General features: G+C 37.0%; 1 long non-coding RNA gene across 1 annotated transcript in view; it reads left to right on the top strand.

Annotated features, from left to right (window-relative positions):
* Positions 1-753: 753 nt before the first annotated feature.
* The window catches only part of LOC148650243 (uncharacterized), a 227,997-nt gene continuing 206,678 nt past the window's right edge, over positions 754-22,072 (top strand). The window contains exons 1-2 of the long non-coding RNA XR_015925828.1: positions 754-1,363; positions 3,181-3,250. This is a non-coding gene — a long non-coding RNA (uncharacterized LOC148650243). The remainder of the gene's footprint in view (positions 1,364-3,180; positions 3,251-22,072) is intronic.

The following is a 22,072-nucleotide window of genomic DNA, read 5'->3' as shown; positions in this document are numbered from 1 at the left end:
GAAACAGCGGGGATGCCTACGTCCGTCTGGCGATTTATCTTACATCGGGAGTGGGGGATGGATACATTTAAGCCTTTGGATAAAGGGTTCATGCATCAAAGAAATGCTGTTTTGCAACTTTCATTAAAAAAATCGATTTTCTGAAAGTTTGCTGTATTCAATGAACCTAAAGGGTACAGAAAATAAATACTACTGTTCGTTTAAAATCTGATGTTTGAATTAACTTTTGCTACCAATACGTGCATTGATTCTGAAATGTATGGCGATTGTATTAAAGATTAAACAACTTTTATAAATACAAATATATACATATATAATCAAATGAAAATCTTTCATCAAATGAAGACTTTTCATTAACTTAATTCGAATAATAAATAATATGTACGTGCAGCGGAGAAACGAGAAATAAAAAGGCTGTTACTTTTCCAGAAAAGGTCAAAGTGACGATCGGGATTGCAGTTTTCCAAATTCATTACTGTTTTTATGTTATTTAGTTATTTAATACAGAGAACACATGTGTTTCTTCAATCTGTACTGTAGAAAGTATCCAATAATACAATCTTAAAAATGTGCTGCTATTTAGTTTGCGAAATACCTGGAATACGGAATAGACTTATTTTTTATAGAAGTTATATGATAACAGTGTGGGAATTATGTAGAAGGGAACATCTGATTTTATTTTTCTACTCCTTCCCCACGTGGTTGTCGGGGCGGTCGCATCACCAACTGGCCAGACTTCTAATTTTGCATAAAGTAAATTGACTGGGTCTGGTTCTACTTCACTTTGAGCGAAAGCTTAACCTGAGTGATCAGACACAGCTTCAGTCATATAATTCCAAATTTCTCACAGCTGGTTAGAATACCCAGAGTCAGAACTGAGCGCAGTGTGGAGCTCTGCGTGTTACAAACTCTTGATCTCTGCAGCCAGCGCGACAAATTCATTAAAAAAAGTAATCTTACATTTTTTCTAACATTTGTTTAAAGTTCCGAAGTCAAAAGTTACAAAGAAATTCCTCCAGAAGGAAAGATATCAGCGCCAGTTTATCCTGAAATCACCGCAATGATGGATTCTACAGAGAAATTAAACGGAGAAAAAAACGCAGAGATTCACAAAAGTGCCCACAGATCTCTCCTGTTCAGATGTTTGGTGGCGCTACCTACAGTTCTGTGTTTCATATTATCACTGAGCTCCTTAGCATTTTGTTTTTTTGTGAGTTTCAAAGCATACCAGTTGGAAAACAGGGTGAACGATTTGGAGATGGAGAAAAGAGCTGTATTTCATCCTTCAGAAACCACAATCATCGGAGAAGATGGAAACGTATTACCTGTACTTCAAGATACGATTGAAAGACTCATACAAGAGGTAATGGTTTACTTTTATAATGGTGAATGATTTGTAGCATCACATATATTAAATATATTTCGTAAACGCAGTCACGTGCATTTTGTGATGTGATCAAATATAGTTATCCATAAAGGAACATCGAAAGGTACTTGGAAGATTAGCCTTTTCTACTTTAAAAGAAGTAGTTAATCGATTAAAATGACCTCACCTGACAGATGCGATTTGCTTATGTTTCAGAACGCGAGCTAACTTAATTCTTCCAGTTCTGTAAGGGTAAAAACCTTGATGTGATATTGGCAATTAACTTAAGCCCTGTAAACCTGTAAAACCCTTTTACAGTAACATTTCATTAAGAGTAGCTTGTTTCGCATACATTTAAAATTTAACCATCTCCCCTGTAGTTCATTATGCAAACATTCGCTTATCTACATGGCCTGCATAAATGTTAAGCCAGGGTCACCGGAGTTCTCTGAAATTCGTAATCCATAATTCATTAAACTATGTAAAGCAAATATTCGGGCATCTGTTTTATATAGCATCTTTGTCAAGTACGCTTAAAAATCAGTGCCTTTAAGATCAAATTTGCGCTGTGTTATCGGGTGATAGCGTATTAAGCAAAAATTGCAGATGGGAAAAGCTATTTCTGCAAGATATGTAGTATGTGCTATAAAGGCTGCGAACATCGCAGATTATGAAACTGTCTGTATTTTTTAATGTCTTTGCGGAATACCTGCATATAGTTTATAACAGAATTAAGAAATTTAGAGAGAGGAGCAAAATGGTGCGAGCGCACCACCGATTGAGGGCCTATGATCTCATTATTCACCCTCATGTAATGTACATCAATTCATAGGGTTTTGGCGCACCTGACACGTTTATGCATAAGAGCGCTAATTTAACAAAACATCAAATGTCAAAAGGAATGGTAGATATCACTGAACGTAACCCGTACTGTTTCCATAAAAACATTGAAGTTATGTCGTGCCTATCAGTAATTGGTAAAGCTACTTGAAGTTCAGTAGCATGAGTTCGAAATCCTGGATAGGCCAATTTTTTATTTATTTAAATATTTTGACTTTTATACTCGAAGGAGTAAGCTGTTTACAAGCATGTTATGATTGTTATTTTAAATGTTTGTTTGAGTGATAGATTTCTCCTTATCTTAACATGAATACTAGAAACATGCTATAAAATCATTTAGGGCTTGACAAGAACAGATTTATCTTTGTTGCAGAGACATAATTGGCCTGTATCTTATAGTATAAGAATGAAAATGTAACACCTTTATAAGATTATGGAATATCTAAGGAAATTCTACTGTTGATAAAGCTGATGTCACCTACTACTATTTAATACAGTGTTTTCAATTTAAGGAGTTTCAGTAATTGCATTAGTATTGTCCAAGTGATGTTTAGACAACAGACAAATTTGTGTTTATTTGTATTTTATTCTTCATTAGTCTAAATTATTATTATTGAACACTGGCTTTTTTAATGAAGTAATAATGGAAGACTTACTTATACTGTATGGTATGCGAAAAGTGGTCTAACACTTAACACAGTAAATTGTTCAGCGTGTTAAGTGGAGCTGTAAAACAGAAGTTTAAAAAGATAAACCTTTACTGAATCTCTTCTTGTACATTATACAGAACCTTTACATCGTTTCATTACAGTAAATGTATTGGTAATGTTTGGGTTTATATTGTTTGCTTAATATTACTCAATATTAATCACACAAACTTGTGATGTGATCATTTGATTTATAAGTTAATGACTAAAAATATTACAGCACAGCAAAACTTTTTATCCTCTTTAAAGAGCTATTTTTCTCCACAGAGGTTAAATGAAGCGATGCCTAAGCTACGACCTGTAAGAGATGTGGACCAAGAGTGTTCCTGCCCTCCAGGTACTGTATGTCAAATGTTATGGGCTTGGTGTGCTAGTTGTATTCTAGACACCGACTGGTGTTTGTTTAATGGTGAGGCAGACAGGTGGCCTGAATTCAGCAGTATACAGTAGATGGTGAATTATTTCTGATACAGTTAAAAAGGAATCAGATACCATTCCAAACATTTAAAACCACAAATTACATGGCCATTGGCAATTCCAGCTCTTTCTGTACCCAGTTCTATCTGTAACTTGCCTTAATGCTGTGATAATGTCAATGGCGATGGAGACTTTTGTTAGCTGAGAAATAATGTAAGTCTGAAGAATTTTATTATTTTTACTTTCTTTGTATGGGATGATTTGGCAAAGAAAAGGTGAAGTTTTAAATAACTTGTTTTTTTAGAGTAATTCATATCTGGGAATGAAGGGCAGATGTTATGGAGTAATTTGCCTCAGTTGTCTAGCACTGATAGTTCATTTGGAGTCAAAATTCCTTGGGTCCTCATTCTTAATTTACCTGTGAAGAGTCACTGACAGACAATGAAATACCTAATAGGGAAAAAATGATGCTATATTTTTAGTTACATTTACATTTTATATTCTGCTTTTATACAGATGAGGTTGAAGGCCAACAATTTAACATGAACGGCCATTTCTTTCCTATTTGTGTATGGTCATTTTATCATAAATCAGAAAGCTTTGTGAAAAGATTAATATTTTTAGAAGAATTGCAGTACTCATTCAAGACGTGGTTTATTGTACAGTATGTGAGAGTACACATCAGTGAGCCAGAGCCAGAACTCTAGGGCACAGGGGACAAGTCAGAGATGCCAGCCTGTGATGGGGCACTCAATATACCAATTTTATAACTATAAATTGGTGAGAGGTTTTTAAGGAAAGTTCATACTTACGTGTACATCTGTCATTTATACAAACCAATTTGTGCATTAGCACATTATATTGAATGCTTCTGTAGTCATTACAGGATCACAACACAAAAGCTCTTCTATGCATTCTATACAAAAATAACTCAAATTAAAAAAACAGGCACATTTTGATATTTATTGCAACTTTAACAGTTGTACTGAATAATTTGAAAGTTGATATTCCTGTTATTGGAATGTTGGCACACTACCCTGTACAATTGGAGTGTGATCATTTTTTTGCATGATGTACAACTTTTGTAAGTCAAAAGGGCAATCTATGCCGTTCCATTAAAAACAAAATGCTCAAACAGGTTGTTTAAGTGTGTCTTTTATTTTCAATAGTAATTATGATAATTCCATCCTTCATGCTGTTAAGTTGAGTTTGTGCAATGAAACAGCTTGTGACTAAATCCCCTGGCTGTCAGATAAGAAGGTGGAGGTGTTCTCTGTTTTAGACACCAGAAGTATTAGATGTGAAAGTTTTTCTTCTCTCTTCATCTCTCTGCCCCAGGTACTATAAGCATGTAATATGAGTTGAGAGCTACACTGATGGTTAGTTTAAGATTTAAGTCAACATGTCATAGCAGGGGAGAGGGTAGGTAACTGGCTGAGTACACCAGAGAATTAGGGGCAAGAGTCTTCACCTTCATGGCTGTTCTTCACTCCAAAACAAAATTCTAATAAACTGAAAAGCTTGACTGTGTTGCTTGGGCCATACTGTTGCCTTAGTATTTGAGCTGTCTGTTCCAGAACTGGTCCCCAATGAACTTCAAAGTGATTTGATGATTGGTCTAATGGTCCATTGACGCTCACAGGCATCTGTATGACTAAACTATTTACATTCTAAGATACAGGGGAGAGGCCCTCACTCATTCTTTGCTTTGTGGGTGAACAGTTCTCCCTCACATACTGTAGGAACATGCATATCAGTGGAATGGGGAGTTATGGCTCTCCCATTGCTCCAAATGGTTGGCTCAAAATAACATTTCCTAAATTAGATTATCCACACCAAATGGACAATGCTGTAACACCGCTCCTGCTGATAGTATTGAGTCCTGCATGTGTGCACTCTGGGAAGTGGTAAGTCTTTTGTAAAAAGACAAAGATCTTCCAGTTCACTGAGACTAACGCAGCATTCTTTGGAACTTGCAGTTTCCAGACTCCTCTTGCATCCTGGTCACAGCACTTTTTCATTGATGATGACTCAGTTTTCAACATTTGTAAAAGTGCACAGAACTGTTTTGTTTTAGTAAGTGGAAATCCAAACTAAACTCATGTTTTAACTGATTTAAGGTTAAAACTGCAACTATAAAGAACTGTTTAGCCTATTTTGGTAATGCCTGGGCTTACACTGAGTTTTGGAACTTGTTCCATTTGTGCTAGTAAGATATTTTTTGGAGATTTTGTAAAAGAGTTAGAAGGCTAGTCAATTTGCATTTTCCCTGGATCAGTTTGAGTACCTTTTAACAATTGGTCATCAATCAGAGCTCCGTAATGATCTCAAGGTTGCCTTTCTGTATGTTTTTGTCATGTGTTTGTCTCCACAGTCATCTCAGCATGAGGTAACCTTGCAAATCTTCAGTCACAAGTCTCCCACAGGAGGCTGCTGGCTTTTATCATTTGGTTTGTTTTTGTTCTGAAAGAGACCGGCTCTGGTGCAGCCAACAAGAGAGTCACGATTAAAAAAACAACAACATGCAAATGAATGAGGAACATCAAGCCTGAGAATGACAGTCCTGCAGTCTTATTCACAGCAGCAGCTGAGGCTGTAATCGCTGTGGACAGAATAGCTTTACAGCATGTAATGTGAGTCATGTTGCTGAAACAGAGATGGTTTGGAGGTTATCGCTTTTATCTTTTTATAGATTAGTACATATGGCCACATATAGTTGTTATAAGGCTTCTTGTGAAGCTTTAAAAGCTTTGGTATTTGTTTCTAAATGTAATTTGATTTTGAAGTTTCATATGAATTTTATTGTATTAAAGCTCAGTTAACTTCTTTGGCTTAAAAAAAATACAGTTGGTTGCTGCTCAACAGTTGGCAGGCATTATGCCTTTAATGTGAACCATAGTATAAATCTAATATCAGCTTTCTTTTTTTTAAAGACTACTTTTTTAATAAAATGGTTTGTGCACTTTTAGGGTATTAGACCTATATCTAGTAAAATAGGTAATTTAAAATGAAATGCAATCATAATCTTCATCATCTTCATCAAATGAACCTTATCAGTTTGTTTAAAAAGGAAAACTAAATAGAACTCATTTTCTGCAACTACACACGCGAGTCTGAGTGTTTATTGCAGCTCAGGCATTCAAGATGCCAAATGCCGCCTTACTGCACTTCTTGTAAAATGTAAGGTGAAACCTTTTCCATTTAGAAAGACTTGATGCCACTATGGGAAAACTGACTCATGTGTAGATGCACCCAGTAGGGGTGTTAAATTGGGAAACATTTTAAAATGCATACAAATAGATAATGGTTGTCAAAACACATTCGGGAATATGAGAAGGATATTCTGCAGTAAAGGCTGTGAATGTCAGACCGCTGACATGTGGCAGACTGTGCACCTGGGGGCGGCACAGTGAAGCTGTATATGTTTTCACAGCTGAACAAGTGAATGAATCTGCTGCGTGATAAGGTTGAAAGGACAAGATGGCTTCTGTTTAATATATTTTTTTAAACTGTTTGTTGGGTAAATTTAGACACCTGCTTCCATTTACCATATTATTTATGCAGCTAATAAAAATTAAAATGGAGAACAAATGGGTATTTAAGCCAAGGGAAGAACTTAAGTGTCTCATTGGGTTAAGGGGACAATATCTTGCCATCTGGCCTTTGGACAGCTTTGTAATACTGATTTATGCTAACTCTACAAGTGCTCATGATCGATTTACTTCACATTTGAAGTTTCTTGTTTTGTGTATTTTTGCCAAGAATTGTAGCTTTTTGGGAGCAAGTTCACTGACATTTTATTGTACAGACATGACCTATAAATTAATTATGTTGATCATCATTTGACTTCAACAGGGTGTCTACTAGGGGTGGGGAAAAAAATCAATTCTTAGATGCATCGTGATTCTCTCTTGTACAGTTCTGCGTCGATGCACAAAACTCCATAATCGATATATATATATATTTAATATGCACAGTCCTAAACATTTCAGATAAAAACAATACAATGTAAAGTAAAGGACAAATAGAGCAAATAATAATGGTTTAGTTTTTTGGGGTTAAGACTAAACTAATTTCGTCTGCATGGTGAAACAAAAAGACGTATAGACAAACTCCGGCCTGCATCCTCCGCTTGGAAAGCCACCGTATGGACACATTTTTGATTTAATGAAGTAAAAGGTAAAAATGAACTGGGTAAGAGTCATGCAGTGTGCAAGCTCGAACATACAATGAACATATGCAAAATCTTTCACGTTTCCATCAGTTGGAGGAAAAACAGCCTGTTCTTAGAGAACCGTCAAGCAAGTGTCAAACCTTTCACATAGTTTGGAAAGGGCGAAGCGAATCACCAGGTCTATAGCAAGTTTTATTGCAAAAGATTTGCGCCCCTATGCCATTGTTGAAAACCCAGGCTTTCACTAAATGTTGCAAACACTGGAGTCAAGGTACAACATACTGTCTTGGCATCACTTTAGTGAAATGGCAATACCAATGCCCTACAACAACACCAAAACTCAAGTTTTGGAATCGTTGAAGAAAGCACATAGGGTGGCAATAACCTGTGATGGGTTGATGTCCATTGCAAGAGAATCCTATATCACGATTACCACACACTACATCACCGATGAATGGCAGTTCGTGTCTCTTGTACTCCAGTCACACAGTAAGAAAAAAATCAGAATGTATAGAAAACAATCGAGATGCATCAAGAATCGATTTATAATCGCACTGTGGCACCCTGAATTGAAATCCAATTGAATTGTGAGGTGCGTAGAGATTCCCACTCCTAGTATCTACTATGTAGCTCACAAGCCAGTTGCATATACAGTATTAGGAATAACAAGTTGTACATCTGTGCAACCCACTTTTGGTTTCTGTAGGAATCTGTCTCATCTTTTTAAACATCCTGTTGACTGGTCTATGAGCCCTAGATACCACAAATCTCCCTCGTTGTTGAGGTGATTAAATACTTTCAGTTTGAGATACTTGAACGTATTGGTTATGAATTTATCAATTTATCAAAATGACACTAAAAAGTTTGAAAGAACAGTTAAAATCATTATCATTGCACACTTGCAGGGCTTGATTGAGCAGTAGAACACTGTCCTTTATTTCAGCATTGCCTCAACTTCTACAAAGGTCACGAAGTGCATTCAATGTCTCAAAATCTCCAAAAAATAAGATACGAAAAATATTGTTGAAAGCAACACATTCTTAGATTTCTTTAGTTCTAAGATTGACAGCATCCAGCATCACTTTCTCTCCACTACGCATATAATTTCCTTACCTCCTCCCTCCTCATCCACCTTCCCTGGTTCCCTTCTCTCCAGGTTCTCTCTTCTTGACTCAGCATCCCTCAATAAACTAGTTACACGCATGAAACCCACCACATCTATTTTAGATCCCATTCCCACCACTTTATTTCAGTCCTGTTTCTCTTTTCTCTGTCCCATTGTCCTCAATATTATACATGACTCCATGAGCACTGGCATTGTACCAATGATCCTCAAAACTGCTGCCATTACCCCTGTGCCAAAAAAGCCTAACATGGCTCTCGACAATTTTCACCCCATCTACAACTTACCCTTTCTTGCTAAAATTCTATAACGTGCTGTCACACTTCAGTTACATAACCAGCTCATGACAAACAACCTTTTCGAACCCCTCCAATCTGGCTTCCGTCAACTTCACAGCACAGAAGTCAATGCACTAACGATCTTCCAATAGCTTCTGATTCTGGTTCTCTTTCTATACTCATCCTTCTTGGTCTCAGTGCTGCTTTTGACACTGTTGACCATAACATCTTACTTTCTCGTCTTGAGTTTCTGGAGTGTTTGGAGTTCCTGACACTGCTCTCAAATGGCTTAAATGTTACCTCACTGATCGCTGTCACTTTGTCTCTCTTAATGGGTACAGGTCTGAAATTGGTCTTGTTAAGTCTGGTGTTCCTCAGCGCTCAATACTGGGCCCCTTGCTCTTCAGCATTTACATTTGTTTCCACTTGGTCAGCTTTTAAGATCACATGGCCTCAGCTTTCATTTTTACACTGACGATACTCAAATATAAACCCATACCAAACCTGACACTGATGTGGGTGTCTCTATTCTATCTAATTGCATCTCTGACATAAAAAATTGGACTCAAAACTTCATTCATCTTAACTGCGACAAGACTGAAGTCATGCTTATTGGCACCTCAGTACCTGTCTTAACTATTATCGCCCTACTCCCCACCTTGCAACCTCCGCTCTTCTAATTCTGATCTCCTTACTGTCCCCCAAGCCCGTCTACATTGTATGGGTGACAGGGCATTCTCCTGTTATGCCCCCAAGCTCTGGAACTCTCTCCCCAAGGATATCAGAGTCACCTTCTCTAAACTCCTTCAAATCCAGACTCAAAACCCTCTTCAGAAAAGCCTTTACTTAACTGGTTCCCACCCCTCTGCTTTTCTTAGTACCACCATCCACGGTCTCCTCTATATATTGTAATTGTGTTTTATCTTGTGTATTCTTCTTATTTATTGTTGTTGTCATCCTGTAAAGCGCTTTGAGAAGCCACCTTTAAAGGCGCTATATAAAATAAAGTTTATTATTATTATTGTTTGGGTTGCCTACATGATTTTTAAGACAACAAATATGGTTTTAGAAATCGATTAACTGTCCCTTGATCTAGCAGTGTTATGGGTGAACTCAGTCACGGTCTGTGGTTACCTATAAGAAAAAAAAAAATTAGTGTCACTGAAACTCCATACAAATGCGGATCGGTGGCTCTGTGGCTAAGGATCTGCGCCTGTGGCTGGAAGGTTGCCGGTTCAGATCCCGCAGCCGGCAGAGGAATCCTACTCTGTTGGGCTACTGAGCAATACCCTTAACCCCAACTGCTCCAGGGGCACTGTACAATGGCTGACCCTGTGCTCTGACCCCAAGCTTCTCTCCCTGTCTGTGTGTCTTATGGAGAGCAAACTGGGGTATGCGAAAAGACAAATTCCTAATGCAAGAAATTGTATATGGCTAATAAAGTGATCTTATCTCTTATCTTATATTTACAGGCTACATATCATTAATGCTTTCTACCTCAGGTTACATTGATTGAGTTGCAGTTGTAAATATTTCTTCATGGACATGGTTGAAAGAGTTTAAATTACTTCAAGCTGTATAATTCACATGGACCAGATTACCACATCACATATGTTTGGCCAGTTGAATTTTATTGAAATGTCACCTTATTGATCAGAGCTAATCCAATTAAGCTAATGCTTAATTCTGACACCTGGGTACTACAATGTAAATAAGTCTAAGTAAATAATTGACAAAGTGACACAATCTCCTATTGATCATCAGCTGCCTGTAGATGCACTTGAGGGATGTACATTTTGATATATTATTAATGAAAATAATGCATCAACAATAATACTTCTAAAGTATCTGGTGATGTTCAACATTGAAAGAAAGTAAAAATGTATATCAAAGACTAACATAGTAACAAAAAACTCCCTTGTTTTGTCAAAGCCTCTAATTTCGATGATTAGAGAAAACAGCTTATACAAAATATGCATCAGAAACCTGAGATTTTTTATTTAAAAGCTGACTGGTGCTTATAATATTAGTTTTCCATTTAATGTATAATAATAATAATAATAATAATAATAATAAACGTTATTTTATATAGCGCCTTTAAAGGTGGCTTCTCAAAGCGCTTTACAGGATGAACAATAACAATAAATAAGAAGACTACAACAATAAATAAGAAAATTTCACAAGACAGGACACAATTATAATTACAACAATACAACAATAACAATAGAGGAGACCGTGGAAGATGGTATTAAGAAGAGCAGAGGGGTGAAGAATGGAACCAGTTAAGTAAAGGCTTTTCTGAAAAGGAGGGTTTTGAGTCTGGATTTGAAGGAGTTTAGAGAAGGTGACTCTCTAATATCCTTGGGCAAGGAGTTCCAGAGCTTGGGGGCATAGCAGGAGAAGGCCCTGTCGCCCATACAATGTAGACGGGCTTGGGGGACAGTAAGGAGGGCAGAATTTGAAGAGCGGAGGTTGCGAGGTGGGGAGTAGGGCGATAAAAGTTCAGACAGGTATTGAGGTGCCAAGCCATGTAAAGCCTTGTAGGTGAGCATGAGGATTTTAAAGTCTACGCGGAATTTGACCGGAAGCCAGTGCAAGGACTCCAGGATAGGAGTAATGTGAACACTTGCACTAGATCTGGTCAGGATTCTGGCTGCTGAATTTTGGACATACTGCAGCTTGTTCAGAGTAGATTTAGATACCCCAGGGAGCAGAGCATTGCAGTAGTCAATTCGAGAGAATACAAATATGTTGATCAGCTTTTCAGCCACAGTTAATGATAGCATGGGGCGTAGTCTTGCGATATTTCTAAGGTGAAAAAAAGATGTTTTGACAGTATGCTGTACATGTGGGTCGAATGTTAAGCCAGAATCGAATATAACCCCAAGGTTTTTCAATTTTGATTGGAGCTCAAGTACAGAGCCATCTACAGACAGGGTTACAGGACTGGCTTTACGAAGTTGATGGGGGGTACCAATAAGCATGACTTCAGTCTTGTCACAGTTAAGATGAAGGAAGTTTTGAGTCATCCAAATGTTTATGTCAGAGATGCAATTAGATAGAATAGAGACAGCCACATCAGTGTCGGGTTTGGTATGGATGTATATTTGAGTATCGTCAGCGTAAAAATGAAAGCTGAGGCCATGTGATCTTAAAAGCTGACCAAGTGGGAACATGTAAATGCTGAAGAGCAAGGGGCCCAGTATTGAGCCCTGAGGGACACCAGACTTGACAAGACCAATTTCAGACCTGTACCCATTGAGAGAGACAAAGTGACAGCGATCAGTGAGGTAAGACTTAAACCATTTGAGGGCAGTGTCAGAGACTCCAAACACAGTCTCGAGACGAGAAAGCAAGATGTTATGGTCAACAGTGTCAAAGGCAGCACTGAGATCAAGAAGGATGAGTATGGAAAGAGAACCAGAATCAGAAGCTATTAGGAGATCGTTGGTGACTTTGACTAGGGCGGTTTCTGTGCTGTGAAGTTGACGGAAGCCAGATTGGAGGGGTTCGAAAAGGTTGTTTGTCATGAGGTGGTTATGTAACTGAAGTGTGACAGCACGTTCTAGAATTTTAGAGAGAAAGGGTAAGTTGGAGATGGGGCGAAAGTTGTTAAGATTGTCGAGAGCCATGTTAGGCTTCTTTGGCACTGGGGTAATAGCAGCAGTTTTGAGGACCGTTGGTACAATGCCGGTGCTCAAGGATTCATGTATTATATTGAGGACAATGGGACAGAGAGAAGAGAAACAGGACTGGAATAAAGTGGTGGGAATGGGATCTAAAATAGATGTGGTGGGTTTCATGCGCGTAACTAGTTTGTTTAGGGATGCTGAGTCAAGAAGAGAGAAGCTGGAGAGCTTGCCTCTACCTAAGCAATGCCTCTACCTTGGTTCAGAGTGCTTTGTGGCGCCCTCTGTTGCCCCTCTTTGACAGGAAATGCCTGCTCTTGGCCTTTGCTCTTAAATTTTCTGTAATAGGGTACAATGCCCCCAGGCTTAACCTCATACCCCTATGGGAACAACCCTGAAAACTGTGCAGTACCCTAATTACAGAAGTTACTTAACTTCTCCAGCAAATACTTTATAGGCGGATGAACTAGATCCATGTTTGTACGTCAGGATGGCAGAATTACAGAATTATCTGTGGTCAAGATAGTCTTCTGGCAGCCTGAGCCAAAAAAAAAGTAATCACAAGGCAAAAGGAAAGAACTTAATGGGAAGTAACATTTATCATGATGATGTCTGTAAGACCTGAAAATAATAAACATAATAATAATAATAATAAACATTTTTCCTTGTATAACCGATATTTTAAAACCAAAAACCAGTTCCACATGGAATTATATAATTTTCTAAAGAAAATTAATATCTCAAGAACATTAAAGTAATAATAGTGCTTTGAACATTCTTGGAGTGATAATCACTAACACAGTCCCCTTTTCAAGTCTCCAAGTGATCTTGTTACTAATTCATCTTCTAAAGGATAGAGATCATTTTAATACTTCAGTTAGTCTTCAAATGACTGAGGCCATTATGTACTCAAGTTTAGAGAAAAAAATAGTAATACAAACTGAATGTAATTGCTGTCTATGTGCAGAGAAAATAATTTACAATAATTTGGTATGGTCATGTTCTTAATTATTTTAAATTGATAACTAGTAGGATTAATATAGCAGTTAAGTAACAGGTTATAACACGTGAAGCTGCAAAGTAATAATAATAATAATAATAATAATAATAAACTTTATTTTATATAGCGCCTTTAAAGGTGGCTTCTCAAAGCACTTTACAGGATGACAATAACAATAAATAAGAAGACTACAACAATAAATAAGACAATTTCACAAGACAGGACACAATTATAATTACAACAATACAACAATAACAATAGAGGAGACCGTGGAAGATGGTATTAAGAAGAGCAGAGGGGTGAAGAATGGAACCAGTTAAGTAAAGGCTTTTCTGAAAAGGAGGGTTTTGAGTCTGGATTTGAAGGAGTTTAGAGAAGGTGACTCTCTAATATCCTTGGGCAAGGAGTTCCAGAGCTTGGGGGCATAGCAGGAGAAGGCCCTGTCGCCCATACAATGTAGACGGGCTTGGGGGACAGTAAGGAGGGCAGAATTTGAAGAGCGGAGGTTGCGAGGTGGGGAGTAGGGCGATAAAAGTTCAGACAGGTATTGAGGTGCCAAGCCATGTAAAGCCTTGTAGGTGAGCATGAGGATTTTAAAGTCTACGCGGAATTTGACCGGAAGCCAGTGCAAGGACTCCAGGATAGGAGTAGTGGATTGGAAGGGTCACAGGATGAGTAACACTCATGTACAGTAATTGATTCCTTCTTTAGAAATGGGGTGAGAGGGGAAAAGCTAGGTAACATTTAATGTTTGCCCATTAACACGGCTGAGTCTAGGTAGCCATTTTCTGCTCAGCAAGTTGCTCACAAGAATGCTGATGTGCGTTTTCATTTTGGTGAAAATGAAGTGTCACACAAAGTTCATTGCTTAAGGAGAAAGAGTTGCGAGGGAAGGTGCTCCCTTAAAACTTACACTGAAATTTACACTTCAAGATTTTAAAATTCAGGTGTTAACAATTAACACCCCCCATTCCTTGAGCAAGTAATTGAACACATCTGTAAATAAATGCTGCTTGGAAATATCGGGCGAAATATCTTTGTTCGTCTTATGAACATCTTTGTTATGGGAATTAAGGAGGCAAAATTGGAAGGCTTTTATTTGTTAAAGCTATTGATTTAGGTGGAGAATATTTGGGATGACCTCAGCTGCCCAGTATTGCATAGCCTGGAAGCTTCTACTGACTTAGTATAAAATTTGGCAACAGCTATCAAGTCTTCTCTTAATTTCTTTGTTGTATTTTACAGAATTGTCTCTTCCAGATAGGTAGTTGGAAACTATTTGTAGTAGTACTAGTACAGCTACTTGAGATGAGATTATCATTCGATTTTGTAATTGTTGCTTTTTTTACTCTATTGTGGTTATTTACCATGTGGAAGGAAGTCTTTTCTCTACTTCAGCTTCAATGCCAGTGCCCAGAAAAGTGCCCTAGGGTGTTTTATATTTTCCTTTGCTTTAGCTTTACCCAGTTACTGTAGGACTGCATGAATTCAGACGGGTTTAAGAGATATTTGTATACTGTCTCATATTTACTTATCCTATTTTTTAATGGTATCAGTTGTTGGTAGTAAAATATACAGTTTTCCTTAAAGCATAACTTATTGTTATTATTTGTGGTTCTTATTGTCTTGGTACTGAAATGTGTTTAAAGTTCCCAAACATAACAAATTGGGTCCCTGTGCAGACATTTGTTTCCTTTTGAAATAACTAGCAATTTGCTTTTACCTATAGGGACCATCAAAATGGAGCAATCAGCACATCTGTTCAATTTTCAGAATGTAAAGTAGGTTCACTCTTTGTCATTAAAACTGTCTAGAATTCTGTTTAATTGGACAAGTAATGAAAGATGATCCATCTTATTGTGAACACAACTTAATCCTTGTCTTATGTGTTGATGAGTCAAAAGCAAACTCCAGTCATCAGTGGAGAATTAACGTACATTAAATCTTTGACTCATCCAGCCAAAAATATTTGTAGACACTTTGCCTTTCTGTTGGTAGGTACTGAAACATTAGACTAATAATGAAATAAAGGGAAGGACATTTACTTGCGGTCCTTGGCAGGAAATTAGAAATATTGAGATTAAGTTCCACATCAGAAACATGATATTGGGCAGACACTGGTGTCAAACAGAAGATGTAAGAAAAGAAAAAGGGTCTTAGGTCTGGGCTGTTAAGGAGTACAGAAACAGGGTGGACGAGTGGGTGGTCAGACATCTTGCCCTCTGCACGTGTGGTTTATAAGATAACCATCTGTATCAGTGCAGCGATCTGTAACACAGATGCTTTGTTGAAAAATATTTACAGATGTCGCTGTAAAGGTTTTCTCAGTTCAGCAGCATTCTGAATTGGGATTATTTTGAGTAGGTTTTCCTCAGTTAAATTTAAATGGAGAGTTGAGATGCCTCTGGGTTTGAAACTAGCACCCCTGGGTAAGATGCTTTACTGAGTTATCATTGTGTAAGTATCTTTAAAACAGAAAAGAAGCGTATTATTATAAAATCATTTCTGTAACAAGGAGAATTGCAGTGTAATTCAATGTGCTGAAATTGGGGTATCACATATTATTGGGACTTTCCAGTATTGTATTCTGAGATTTATATACCTTTATAATTTTTATTATTTTTGGAAGGGATTTAAAGTCTAAATTATGAAATATACTACTATATGTATACAGTTGTATGCAAACATTTGGGCACCCCTGGTCAAATTCAATGTTTTGTTGATTTTCTAAGTGAAAAGAAGTTAACACAACTTCTGCAGCAAATAAACTTAAACTTGACATATTTCTGCAAATTGTAATAGACAGTTACAATTTACTTGCTGAATTTAACAGATAGAAAAAAATAAAACAGTAAATGTGGCTTGTGCAGAAGTTTGGGCACCCTTCCTGTTCATCCACTGGTGCTATTTATTTGTAAGGTCTCAGAACTTAATTGACTCATTAGGCCTTAATCTAAGTCAGGTTAATTAATAAATTATCTGAGTCTTCGAACCTCTCAGGGTGTTGTGCTTACACTCAACAACCAAGGGCTCGTCTAAACAGCTGGCTGAGGATTATAAAATAAAGATAATTGAGTCTCACAAAGCAGGGTAAGGCTATAAAAAGATATCTAAATGCTTCCTGCTTGCAATTTCCACTGTCTGAAATGTCATTAAGAAATGGCAGTTAAGGGGAACTGTTGAAGTCAAGACAAGATGTGGAAGACCAAGAAAAATCTCTGATAGAACTGCTCGTAGACTGGTCAGGAATGCAAAGCATATGCCTGCAAAGGATATGCAGGAAGATTTAGCTGGCAAGGGAATAGTGGTGCACTGGTCCACTGTGCAGCATTGCTTGCACAAACATGAGTCATCAAAAGGAAACCTTACCTGCAATCTCATCACAAAAGTCAAAGTCTGAAGTATGCAACACAACACTTAGATAAGCCGGAGGCGTTTTGGAACCAAGTGCTGTGGTCTGATGAAGTAAAAATTGAACTCTTTGGCTGCAATCACCAAAGGTATGTTTGGAGAAAAAAGGAGAAGCATTTGAAGAAAAGAACACCTTGCCAACTGTTAAGCATGGAGATTGATCTATTATGCTTTGGGGTTGTGTGGTAGCCAGTGGGACAGGAAATATTATGCGGGTAGAGGAAAGAATGGATTCTACTAAATATCAACAAATCAGTCAATGAAGAAACTGGAGCTGAAAAGAGGTTGTATATTACAACAAGACAATGATCCAAAACATAGCTCAAAATCAACCATGAACTACTTTAAGAAACAAAAGATTAAGGTTTTGGAATGGCCTTCACAGTCCCCAGACTTGAATATTAAGATCTCAAACATGCAGTGCAGGCAAGTTGAATATTTCTGAACTAGAAGCATTCTGCAAGGAAGAGTGGAAAAAAAATCCTAAAGCAAGAATAGAAAGACTGTTAGCTGGCTACAAGAAATGTTTGGAGGCTGTGATTTCTGCCAAAGGGGGTGTTACCAAGTACTGACTGATAGGGTGCCCAATCTTTTGCACATGCCACATTTACTGTTTTATGTTTTTCAATCTGTTAAATTCAGAAAGTAAAGTGTAACTGTGCATTACAATTTGCAGAAATATGTCAAGTTTAAGTTTGTTTGTTGCAGAGGTTGTGTTAATTCCTTTTCAATTAGAAAATCAACAAAACATGTAATTTGGCCAGGGGTGTCCAAACTTTTTCATACAACTGCATATGTACTAAAAATGTTTCATAGACATTAATGAGATCTTGTTTTAAACAAATGTGAATGTGCAACTGCATTTGAAGTCAGAAGTGTTTTTTCCCTTCAAAATGTATAGGTTTTCACGAATGGGTTCTGACGTAACATCGAATACTTATTCTGATGTTTTAAAAAATAATGCACCCTAATGGGGCCAAAGCTGATGTCAGAATCCTTTGACTCAATGCAACGAAGAGGTGGGCAGCTGTTTCACCTCAGCTTTGTTCCGTAGCATGGGAAAGTTTGGCCACAGTCTAGTTGAGGGGCTACGATGTAGGTCCTGCTCTTTCACCTTTTGAAACGCATGTCTCCAAAGAGAGTAATTAAGAAACAATTGCAGACACTTCAGGCTGGAAAAGCAAGGGAGCTGAACCTGTTTAAATGGTCTGATACTTTTCTACCGGAAAAAAGCCATCAAGAGTCTGGCACCATACTTTGTATATTGGCTCTTACTACTGTAAAAACCATCACTAAAAAGCAAGATAGGGACAGAGGAAAACAGATAATTAGATGCTAGGTTTATCATTAAGTGTTTTGAGATTAGAACTAATGTTCTTTGGATTAAAGATCTTTGATATGATATTATATAGATGATGTTTGTCTGTGTCTTATTTTTGACTAGTAATTCCCTTTAAAAGTAAACAAATAACAGGAATTGTGTCTTTTTTGTTTATTGGCATATATGATTTGCTGGAGGAGATGTCAATTTAACTTTTTCAGACAGCTTTTGAAATAAATATTAACTAGTGAACCCTTGGCACTACCCCTAACTAATCAATAAATATAATTTAAACAGTTATCTTGGATGCCATGTGGATAAGTTACAGTTTGTTCCTACTCTTCGCCCTCAGAGAAAGTTATTTTAGAAAACTATAGATTGCATTTAAAGATACCTCTTCACAAACTGTATTAACGGAAAGCACATTCTATACATATATACATATACATATATATAATCTGGTGATTTAATGAGATTAAATCATTATTTGAATTGTACCACTGGCACATGCTGGCCCACATGGTGTATAGTTTTTTTCTTCAAAAATGAAATTGTTGTGTTTTGTTATTCTTTTTACTTCTTTTAAAAGTTAAAAGACACTTCTTTAAGAAAAAAACTCTCCTGCAGACACCCAAGGGCATTTTTGCAGATGTTTTTAATGTAGGAGTTTAGATAGACTAAAATGCTGAAGCCAGGCTGTAGACCACATTATAATTAGCCTGCCACAAGCCACTAAACTCACAAATACTTTGCAGGTGGTCTCTTTCAATGACCCATTATAATATATATTTTTTGTAACTGGTGCAAAATAAGCAAGGTTTTGTTTAAATGTTTCTTTTTTGAAACAAACAGTTCTTCAAGGTGTTTTAATTAGGTCTTTGAGAAGGACATACATACAGAGTTCCTTTCTACACTATAAACACCAATTTGTGGACTGTTGGCTTCTTTCTGTCTTTAAAGCTGTTCGCTACAGTGGGCATAGTGTTTCTTATATGCATATCTTTAGTAAAGTTCTATTAAGAAAGAATAGCAACAGCATTTTTTTGTTCTACTGACATACTGAAGCTACTGTACATTTCCCTTGGCTAAATCTTTGTAAATTGTTTTACATTTTTTGCCTATCAATAAAATTCCTTTTATAATTGCATCAAACAAATAAATAAAACAAATATTGAGATTTGAGCATCTCAACAGAGAAAATAAATTTCCATTTGTAGACAGCTTTATGCAACTTAATTTGTGTTTCTCCTTTTCTCCTTTCAAAAATCTTTAGATGTGTTGTTTACAAAGACCAGAAAAGGTATCTCTGATCTTGTGCAACAATAAAAACAACTTGCATACAAATAACACCTAGAACGGGCAGCATGGTGCCACAATGTTTAGCATTTCTACCTCCCAGTGCTGGGGCAAATCTGGACCTGGAGTTCTAAGTGTGTGGAGTTTGTCCTCACTTTGGTTTCTTTAGGGTGCTCTGGTTTCCTCCCACAGTCCAAAAACATATTGGAAGGTTAAATGGGAAAGTTGGCCCTAGCTGTGAGTATGTGCACGGGTCTCGCCAGAGTTGGCTCTGACTCCTCTGTGACAGAAAATGGATGGATGGATAAAGCCTGCATGGTGTGTTAATATTTTTTGGTTTTTAATAGTGCTTCATTGAAATTTTGCAGTTTTGATCTTCAGTTTCAATTGTTTGAAACAGTGGGGTAAAAAAAACAAACTTAACGCATAAACAATTTAATACAAGATTTATGGATCATGCAGAGTGCACTACTAATGCTTAAATATTGTTATTACCTAAACTAGAAAATGAATAATTCCCTTTACAGTTAGTTCACAGTCTGGAGAAGAGCTCAAAAACACAATGTAAGAAGTTAGCGTTAGATTTTCTGTTGACTGTGAAATTAGTTTTTTCTTTCTTATAGAGAAATAAATTATGTCTTGACCTTAGCCACTAGGTTTTAACTACGGTACTTATAAGAGATTTGAGGAATTGTTGAGGCAAGAGGTTTTAGTGTCTCATTAAGAAAGGTTTTAGGAAAAAGGGAACTTCAAATAGTTTGTGTTTGTCCAGGAGATCAATCTTAAATTACGGTCTGAGTGCAAAATACCTGGGGTTTAGCTTATCTTGTTGTTTAACTTCAAACTTGACAGGTGGACCATACAGAGTGTAGTTTGATTGACAGTCGTATTAGCCAGAACAGTTTATTTACACTAAGAGAGGTGACACTGGTGTGAAAGAGTCCATGGTGACATATGCAGCCTTGACCCCCTGTGATGTAACCCAGTAGTAGACTAGATTTAAGTATTCTAGAAGAGAGGTTTCTTAGGGAGGTCCTTCATTTTGTTATTTTTCATTTACCTTTCCTCCCAAAACACTACCAAGATCTCCAAGCAATTGTATACACTTTTGTTGTGGTCATATATCAGATAAGCTCCAGATCATCTTCTAGGAATAGTAACAAGGGAATTGTTGATTTTTCCTAACAAAATTAATCATATGTAATGGTAGGATATGTAAATTCTTTACTTGTTGTAACTTGTTGCAAATACTGCCCTTGTAGTTGATGTTGATACTCTGGCTATTTTCAATAAATGGCTGGATGAGATTCACAGATTAATTAGCTACTGGGAAAAAAATATTAAGTTAGATGGGCCAAAAAGCCTCCTTTTGTTTGTACCTCTTTCTAGGGTCTTTCTTAAGGAAAATGACAAGTAATGCATAAGTAACTGAAAACAATAACCTCATTAATGAAATTTTTAACTTCTACAATTGATTTTTTAATCTATTGATTTTATATTAGGGGAACCAGTGGGTATTTAAACAGTTTTACTGTTTAAATATCATATGCTCAAGCTAAATGGCATAATTCTCTTTTATCATCTGGTATGCTGGTGAAGTTGTGTAGGGGTGTCCTGGTCAGTGTCAGAGAGTTGTACTATGTTAGAGGGAATTCCAGACACACTAGCAAGCATTACAGGCTTGACAAGATGAAAGAAAAATGCCTTCTCTGGTTTCTAGACTGTAGATTCTGGACATTGTCTTGGTGTAAATTTCTGAAGAAAACCCTTTCTGGATGAATTAAAAGACTAGATATGTGCACCATCTTAAGAATCTGCTCTCATAGAAAGGACTGTTTAATTTCTTAGCTGGTTGACTTCAGTGCTTATAAACACAGACTTGAAGTGGAAAGCTTAAATGATTATTTCCTCTAGGTCAGTTTTTGATATTTTTTTTCTTGTCAAAATGCACCACACATGGCCTAGGTATCCTATGGCTCTACCCAACAATCAAAACTGTTTAATTACCCTCCTCATATAGTTTATGGTTTGATATTAAAGCTCTAGTTCATATGATGCCATTCATCTGACAGAACAGTTAATGAAATGTGTTGTTAGGTTGATAAAGATAGCCTTGGAAGAAGAGATTTTACAGTATTGTCATTTGCTGTGGTTTCAAATGTTTACATCTGTATTCTGGTTACACACCTAAAATGATAAAATATATCACCACCCATCTTGTTCTCTTTTGGAGATATTTGGTGAAGTTATAGCAATGTGAAGCTGTCCTACTTCTACGTATTATGTTGTTTTTGTGAATTTGTATTATTGGCCATTGGTCTTCACGGATACCACATCTTAGCTCATAGGAGTTTACTTAAGGATGTGTCCTTTTTCTATTTTGAATTTACTTATAATGCATTCTAATTAAAGAACCTAAGTATTCCCTTCCTTAGTATTTACCCACATTTTGGTTAAGAGAAGCCCTGGGCTGTTCTATTTACAGTTAGAGAGCTGTTCCTCTAGCCTTT

The sequence above is a fragment of the Lepisosteus platostomus genome, chromosome 13 (assembly GCF_059453375.1).
Source record: "Lepisosteus platostomus isolate fLepPlt1 chromosome 13, fLepPlt1.hap1, whole genome shotgun sequence".
Taxonomy (NCBI): domain Eukaryota; kingdom Metazoa; phylum Chordata; class Actinopteri; order Semionotiformes; family Lepisosteidae; genus Lepisosteus; species Lepisosteus platostomus.
This window is presented reverse-complemented; position numbering and strand designations above follow the sequence as displayed.